The 8,691-nt window shown below is 38.4% G+C and overlaps 1 pseudogene; it reads left to right on the top strand.

Annotated features, from left to right (window-relative positions):
* The first annotated feature begins 3,943 nt into the window (after window positions 1–3,943).
* On the top strand, window positions 3,944–4,778 carry LOC141248921 (uncharacterized; annotated as a pseudogene).
* The last annotated feature ends 3,913 nt before the right edge of the window (window positions 4,779–8,691 follow it).

The following is an 8,691-nucleotide window of genomic DNA, read 5'->3' as shown; positions in this document are numbered from 1 at the left end:
CAAGTTTCCATTATCGGCGTCATTCCGACCCTTGAGCTTACACACTTGATGGCCCCCAGATGAAACTTCCACTGTCGTTGTACAAAATTCAATTACCGTCTCATGACGTGTCAACCAATCCATCCCGAGAATAATGTCGTATGGAACCATGGCAATACAGATTAAGTTCAAACTCCCGACCTTGGAGGGTCACTGGGAATCTTGACAACCGACTAGTTCCTATCAACTGTTCCGAATTGGAAAATTTATTATGAATGGTTTGCATGTATCATTTCACTTCAAGCCTAACTTATTGACACAACTCTTTAAAACAAAGAATGTGTAGCACCAGAATCAAATAATATGCATACAGAGGTAGAATCTAGGAATATAATACCTTTAGAAACTGGAGCATTTGGTTCATCAGCCTCGCGCATCTCATACAATCGTTGGCCTTGGCTACCTGATGCAATTGGAGTTTTTTCCCTTGCTCTAAACGTTTGACTGCATAGCAGTATTCGCAATCCTTGCAGGTCCTGGTTGAGGTCGGTTGTTGTAACTAACTGACCCTTGCTGAGACTCAACCCCAGCTTGCCTCTTTTTAGGACAATATGTTTGCACATGTCCATCCTTCCCACAAGTAAAACAGGTCCTTCTAGGCTTCATGCAAACATTGCTCTTATGACCAGGAGCTCCAACAATTGTAGCATTGAACCAGACCCTTACTCTACTCAGAGCACTGCGTTGACATTGACTGAGATGGATTAGTCCTGGCTTTGCCTGCTTTGGAAAATTTAGACGGTGGTGTCGGACGTTTGAACCCATTGTAGTGCTGGTTACCAGCACTCTGTCGCTGTTGTTTCTAGCCTTCTTTGCATTCTCCATGGCTAAATCCATCTTGATTGTTACGTCAATGTACTCCTCAAGAGTGGAGCAACCATGGCGCAACATCATAGACTTTAATTCTGAATTCATCCATTCGTGGAAGTGCCAGATTTTATCTTCCTCCGTCGATACATCAAAATAGTGCAACAGATGATTAAATTTTTCTACCAGCTCTTTCACCTTCATCCCATGGTTCTTAGGATAGGAGAAACTCTTTATGCTTCTCCTCTCTCAAAGCCTTTGAGAAGAAGCGGTTAGTCATCTTAGTTTTGAACATCTCCTAACTCAGCTTAGGGTGATCAGCTAACCCAGTGGACTCCACCATTCACTCGCCACATCTTTTAAAGATAGCGAGGCTATGTGCACCTTCTGAGCTTCTGTGCACACAATGTTTCTGAACAGACGTTTCATTTGCCCAAACCAGTAGAGACTCTCACACCACCCTGGTTCCATCATAGAAATCAGGCTTCATAGTGTCTTATGGACTTTAGTGCCCGACTATAGCTCCTTCCAGCTCTGCGCTCACGAGCATGAGGTACTGACTCCTCTGTTTCAGCGTCTATGCAAGCAACTGGTGGAATAGGGATGCTGGGGGAACATATGAGCTGTCAATCCAGCACTGCTTGAGCCACTATATGTTTGGTTGCTTCAAGGGTGGCGGTATTGAGGTCAACTGGAGCAGCTGGGTTAGTGGGCTGTTCTGCTCGACCAGTTTGCAGGTAATCCTACTCTTGGTGCTCGTTCATGGATGGTTTTGTGAATTGGCTCTCGACTCATGATCCTGATTAGCAGTGCTTTGAAATTGGATCTGAGAAGCATTGCTTGGTCCAATACCCCCACGGACGAGAATCATTTCTCGTATTCACCATCTGGATATGGATGAAAGGAATTAGATTGGAATTTCGACACTCATCAACTTAGGGGTAATGAAACAGGTATATAAAATCACGTAAACATTACTCTAGGTAAAATTTTCGATTTATTAATACTTGTACCCTACCAAGACCAGAAAAGAGTTCACAACATCCGAAAGGAGCTACTACTCCTTATATTGTTCTAGAAGGATCAATGTCTACCACGAGATAGGAATAGGTTGAAATGTGAAATATCATAAATCTTTAATTTATGACAACTAGAAGAGAGTAGAAGTTCCACTAGAGTTTGGCAGTGTTTTCAAAAACATAAGTGGAGAGATAAACACTTTTCTTGTGTTCCAACTCAAATTCATTTATCAAACTCAAATAAATTATATATATATGATTTAAAATGAGTAAGATAATTTATTTATAAATGAATAAATAATTAGTCTATATAATTTTTTAAAAACCTTTAAAACAAATACTTTTAAAGATCCATAAATTATTATGAAAAATAGATTTCAAAACCTTTAGCTCTGATACCAAATCTGTAACACCCCCAATTCACAGGGAATATTACCACCGATGACTTTAGACTCTCACGTCCAAAATCACCCAGGATTATATTCATTGAACAAAACATAACACACATATATATAAATAATATCAAAGTCTTACATAATAATGCGGAAAATCAGTACAATCTGAATTGTAATACAAATTACATCAGCGGAGGACTTGTAAAAATAACAAGTATATATATAACTTGATCATCATCATGATCGTCAACCTTGATAACATGAACTTGAAACATTAACTGCCAACTTTTGATATTCTTCTTCACACCTCGAGAGCACCACCTAATGTGCCGTATGTAGACAAATGACACCAGCCAACCATGCAAGGAAAATAACAATCAGTTAGTCTAATGAAATACTATGCAAATGGGATTTATATGGATGCTCTTTGTGGTCGTATCTAGTTAAAAACCCATCGGTTCTCGAATGAAAGCCGATAGCCGAGGGAAACTCCGATACTTCCACCGAATTAGAAAATATATTTATATATATATAGCAAGAGAAGACTCCAAATAAATTGAGTCTTATGGGAATTATTTATAACAAGAGAAGACTCCAAAGGAATTGAGTCTTATGGGAAATATTTATAACAAGAGAAGACTCCAAGGTAACTGAGTCTTATAGGAATTATATTTGAATAGTATATATATTTGTATGTGAACATTTTAGATAATAACCAAAATGGTTTGATGAAATAACCTCCCATGAATAATTGGGTCAACGACCAACCTCACTTTATACGTGTTGTGCAAATTCAGATTGGAAAGATGACTTACTTAACCAGGAGGCCAGACGATTTTCCAAGTTGTATTAATCACCCGGAGGTTTATTTATTATGTGCAAAATAACACTTATCTTCTTTACTTCTCAACGTACATTCAAGGTGAAGCTTTAATGATGTCTCGCAATGAGAATGAAGAGAATAATCCCGATTGTCGCTAAGTGCACCACCACTTATATCAACATATAGGGTACGGTCATGACCAAAAGATATTATGGTACATCCTCCTAATACCGAGTTATAAAGAAACAATTAGACCTCGCAAGGTACATAGTGTTCCTACGAATACTCGTTCTAACTATACAATATATCCACAACAAAGTCCATCTATCACCCTAAGGTAATAATATAATCACAAATACATATATATATATGTATAACCTCTATATGCATACAACCTAAATAACATTTATTTTAGGTTATTAAAGTTTCCAAAACACAAGAGAATAATATTTTATCCCCAACTTAATATACAACCAATTCATTGTTAATTAAGAGAAATATGGAATAAAACAATAGATAAGCAAGAACGAACCGCCACTTGTCTTATATCAGAAGATGTTGATATGGATGGAATGGGGATAAGGTTCCGTCTTGACTCCAAAAACCGAATGTAACTCAACAGAACATATGTTGATGCACAATTGGGTTCGACCTACTTGTTCAAGGCTCAAACAGAAATGGAATCTGACATGGTTGGTATCGTTGGATTTGTATCAAATGAACTACAAATTAGAGTCAAGAAAATACATAAAAGATGAAGTATATCCTCTAGAAAAGGCGAAGACCGTGGAACTTACTGGTCACGTCAAAACAATTGCTGAACTGCGTAATGAACTTCGAAAGAACTCGTTTAGGATCAAATGATAACGAAAAACAGACGTGGCTGGTATTGTTGGCTTTGTATCGAAACAAAATATAATTTAGCATCAAGAAAATCAAGAAAGATGAACTATAGACTCAGTATAATGGAAAACCTTGAATACTCACTGTCCTGGCGGAAATCAGAATCACCATCCGAACCTCCATTCATATATATTTTTATAAATATTTTTCCAATATATGTGTGTACAAAAACCAAATACACCGAACAAACACTAAACTTATCAAGTTATTCTCTAAGCTCACAGATGTGCTCTTCTTGGAATAAGCTGTGGATCAAACATCGCCTACTACATAGCTCATAAATCAATCGAAGAATCAAGACACCTAAACCCATTAAAAGTAGTATTCCAAGTACTACTATACCCTTTCTTCATGGGCACAATCCCAAATCAATCCAAAACAAATCTATCCAACTCATACTTCTACTACAAAACCACATCTCTACTCGCATGGAAGCTTCTCCTACCTAACCACGGGTTCAGCCTCAACACCGAGCCGCCAACCCTCTCCTACCCGGTGTGGGCCCTCCCTTAAAGCTCATGCCGTCGACACTCACAGTCGTTGCAGAGAACGATTGGATGAGGGATCAAGCCATTCATTACTCAGAGGCGTTGAGGAGAGAGAACGTTGATGCTCCGATTTGGAGTATAAGGACTCTGTTCATAAGTTTGCTACACTTGATATTCTGCTTAAGACCTCGCAGGCTCAGCTTGTGCTTAGGATGTTGCAGTTTGGGTTAAGAAGTATATTTCGGTTAGGGACATGATTTTCTTACTGAGTTGGAAGGTGGTGTGCTTTGGATTCTGTTCTTGATCATTTTGTTCGTTGTTGTTTATTTGGTAAGGTAGAGCTTTGATGTGTCTAGAGTAGTGATTTTTTGTGTGGGGTGATGTGATTGAGATTGTAACATGTTGATCAATGAAAGGGAAAAATTGCTGGTTTTGATCTTAGTTTTTCCAAGAATTAGATTCTAAGAACAACTTGAAATTCGAGTTTGTTGTAGCAAGTTTTCATTAAAAAGTGAAATTATAGATCACAAATGATCCAGAATAAAACTCACCCTAAGACTAGTATTACTTTTGTAGTCGAGCTTACATACGCTTCCTTTCAAAACACTCTTGCTCTCTAGTGTTTTATGATTTTACTTCCTCAAAATGAAATAGAAACTCTCTAACTCTCAACAAAGCAATAACTCCCACAAGAAATAGAACTCATACCCTTAACTAGTTCTAGTTCTATCATATATAGACAAACTCAACATCTAGCTTTCTATACAACTTTATAAGTGACATATTTTAAATTATGCTTAAATATCATTGGTCAATAGAAATGGCTTCTTGATTCCGTTGGAACAACTTTGCCACTTGACAAGCTGCTAGACTGAATGAAACGTGGTGAGCTTGATCTACTCTATTCACATCACATCACTTGCATATTAAGATAACACGTGTACGGTCCATATAGCTTGATCTAGCTGAACTTGCACAACTTACATTCTCCTTAGTTGCATCTTTAACATGTGTTTATTAGAAAAAAAAACACATTTCACCAGGTTTTCTATCCTTCCTACACTCTTCTCCCTTTTCCTCGCCTTGGTTTGTTTAGCCTCTCTTCTGAGTATCAACGCGCTATCGCCCTGCTAAGAAACCTTGTAAAGTCCTAAGCGCGACCCTTGAAGCTTATTAATATTTATAACTGAGACTTAAAATTTGTAAGGTAGACCATAATATCTATAAGCATGACGTGTAATACTTAAAACTCATATAGATGGTTAGATACTAAGTTTGTAATCATCAAAACTTGAGAAACTAAAATTAAGCTACTGCTAGCTCAACTAACAATTTCTCCTTTTGATAATGACAATTGATATGAAACAGAATCATATTAAGCTTCAAAATTTTGAACATAGGAAGCTTTCACTTACAATTTCAACTTACACTTTGAAAGTATACTTTTATTCCCCTTAGACCAGATACGTCTAATTCCTCTTAACCTTGACTAACATTGTAGCACGTCAACATGCACACTTCTAAATTCCCCCTTTTGACATCATCGAAAACAGCAAGAAAGTACAACATAAGGGAACTATTAGAACTTCTTGTCTGCTACTCTCACTGAATCATGCACAAAGGTTAATAGGGTCAAATAAGAACAATCAATAAGTAAGCTAATCAAGCATAATATTAATGATAACATAATACACATACTTGGTTTCATTTAACTAATATAGAGAATTACAAGGCATAGGATAAGCCTAAGGCAAAAGATAGAAATAGAAGCAAAAGGATGACATAAGCACATTAGATGAAGAAGGAAGATAGCTTTTCATAGGAAAGCTTTTTCTATCAGTAAAGTTCATTTGGAGCTTAATAAGCTCATCAAGCTATCACCTACCCTTTTAATCTAGAGGTGTTAAGCTTAACACCTTCCTTGATAGCTTGCTCAATTTTGGCTAAGGCTTGAAGCACTATGCTTGAGTCTGAGCTCCTACTGCCCCTTTAAGCGTAAATGAGGGTTAATCTGCTTCTTCTTCTTTTCCTCTCACTAGTTTCACTAAGTTTCACAGAATATCAGGAGTAAGACTTCATTAACAATTCTCTTCTTCTCAGCGACATAGAGCTTGTGTTGCACCATCAATTTCTTTGAATATGTGAGTGTAAGGCAGATTTTCTATTATGCTTCTTTGCACGTATATATATGAGAGTACATGATTTGTGTGGAGTATCATTAGCTCCGCGTTCATGCACTTGTGTAGTAGGACGCATATGCAATTGTCAGTATCTCTCTGTGCTCTCTTCTTGGATGATGTTCCTCAACATAAAGTAGTGCAAGATGCAAAGAGGAAAAAATTAGATAAAATAACTTAAGATCTTTCTGGTTCCAGTTTGCTCCAAAGAGATCCTTCTTGATCTGGTACTCCTTTAGGCCAACTACATTTCTTGGTGTTGCATTGAAGCCTATCCTTGTCTCCATCCAAGTGCGGTTGCAAAGTCTTTGACGGAGATGTAGGCGTTCTGCTTGTTACAAGACAACACAATCCATGTGAATCATTGAATCGGACTGAGGAACTGGTTGAAATGACTGTAGAAGGTCATGATCCTCTCTAGGTTTCCTTCAGAGGGAGCTACCTCTAGCTTGTTCCAACCATGAATGCTGAGCAGTTCCTAAACCTCCGTGAGATCAAAAATTTGTTGAGGTTTATCCATGTCTCTAGAGCGATGATTAGTGGAGCTAAGAGCACACGCTTGGCGATTCTTGACAGATAGATGGCATTAGGTTTGTCCTTGCTGCCTTTTCTCTCGATAGCAAGGGCCTTTTTCTTCTTAGGAATTTCTTCTATCACTTCATCCTCCCCAGTTTCTTCAGCTTGCTCATAATCCTTCTCCTCATCTAGATGCGACTAGATGTGATGGGAGGGGAGACTCTCTCTTCATCTCTTTTCCTCTTGGAGGCGGATGGCGATCACATTTTTGTAGAAGAGGTAGAGAAAGATCAGTGATGTAGTACCTCGTGATGAAGGGGTCAAGTTCCTCCTCGTGTGCTGGCTCATGAAGTACTAGATTCCCTCTTGTTTCTAGTGGAGCTTGACTCTCCTAACCTCTGAAACTGCCTTGCGTTGTTCACCTTTCTTTGTGTACTGGCAAGTCTTCCAACATAGTGACAATCAGAATACTGGTCGCTTCTCGGGATAAGTTGGCAGGACTTCTTTGGTGACTCAAGCATCTCTTCCTAAGATGGGGGAAGAGGCTCTTCTTTCTTCACAGAAAGCTCTTGAGAGAGTTCTCAACCTGGCGCCTCGGGTGAGCGGAGGAGGCGTCTCTATAACGGAAAGGGTAATAGGGTTGTATTTGGGGCGTTTCGGTTTTTGTGAATTTTAGCTTGCTTGGTTGAATCTTGAATCGCCTAAACATCTCAGGCTCTCATCGGCAGAGATTTCAACTATGGTTCTGTTAGAACTAGAGGAGGACATTTGAGTATAGGTGATTGAGAATGGAGTGAGTGAGATTAAGTGAGAGAGAGAGATATGGTTTGTAGAGAGAGAATATAAGGGAGACAAGGTAAGGTCATGTGGAAACTATGGCTTACCTAGGTTCTCGTACGACCCGGACGCTCCTTTAGACGGGTCTCTAGAAATAGGTCTTTTCCTCAACGGCTCTATTCATTGCACTGGAACTTCAAAGGTCACAAAAGCTAGCGCTCAAAAGTCGCTTTCTGATCACGCTGAATAATGATTGTTGGCTTCTCATAATTGAGGTGTGTAAAGAAAGGCATGCGGTGGATGATTGTGCTTCGTTGCTTAACGTTCTCAAAACGTGACCTACCACCAGAATGTCTTACAAATTAAGTAACATAAAAGTGTGATAAAAATGGATAAAAAATATAAGGGGGGTCATAGAATATCAGCATGGGTGAAAAACAAACATATACCACAATAGGTAGGCTTTTTGACACTCACTATGAATACTTCTATATGTGACTAAGGGGGATATGAAGCGTCACACAGGAGTCGGGCTTAGGGACTTTCTGTTAAGCATGAATAATTCTGGGGTGGCTTACAAATAGGTTAAGAAGCATCATCATGTTTAAAATAATGACGTAAAAAGAAAAACATGCAAAAAGATAATAAAATAATCACGCTTCATTGACCCTTTTGAAAAATATAGTGTAAGTTATACGAGAGACAAAATAAATTGCTTTTTAGGGAATCATCCTCACTCTTAAGTTC

This window comes from Phyllobates terribilis, unplaced genomic scaffold (genome assembly GCF_046119375.1).
Source record: "Phyllobates terribilis strain yellow unplaced genomic scaffold, ASM4611937v1 Scaffold_4163__1_contigs__length_64367, whole genome shotgun sequence".
Lineage (NCBI taxonomy): Eukaryota > Metazoa > Chordata > Amphibia > Anura > Dendrobatidae > Phyllobates > Phyllobates terribilis.
Note: the sequence above shows the minus strand (reverse complement) of the source record. Positions and strands in the feature narration are given on the sequence as shown.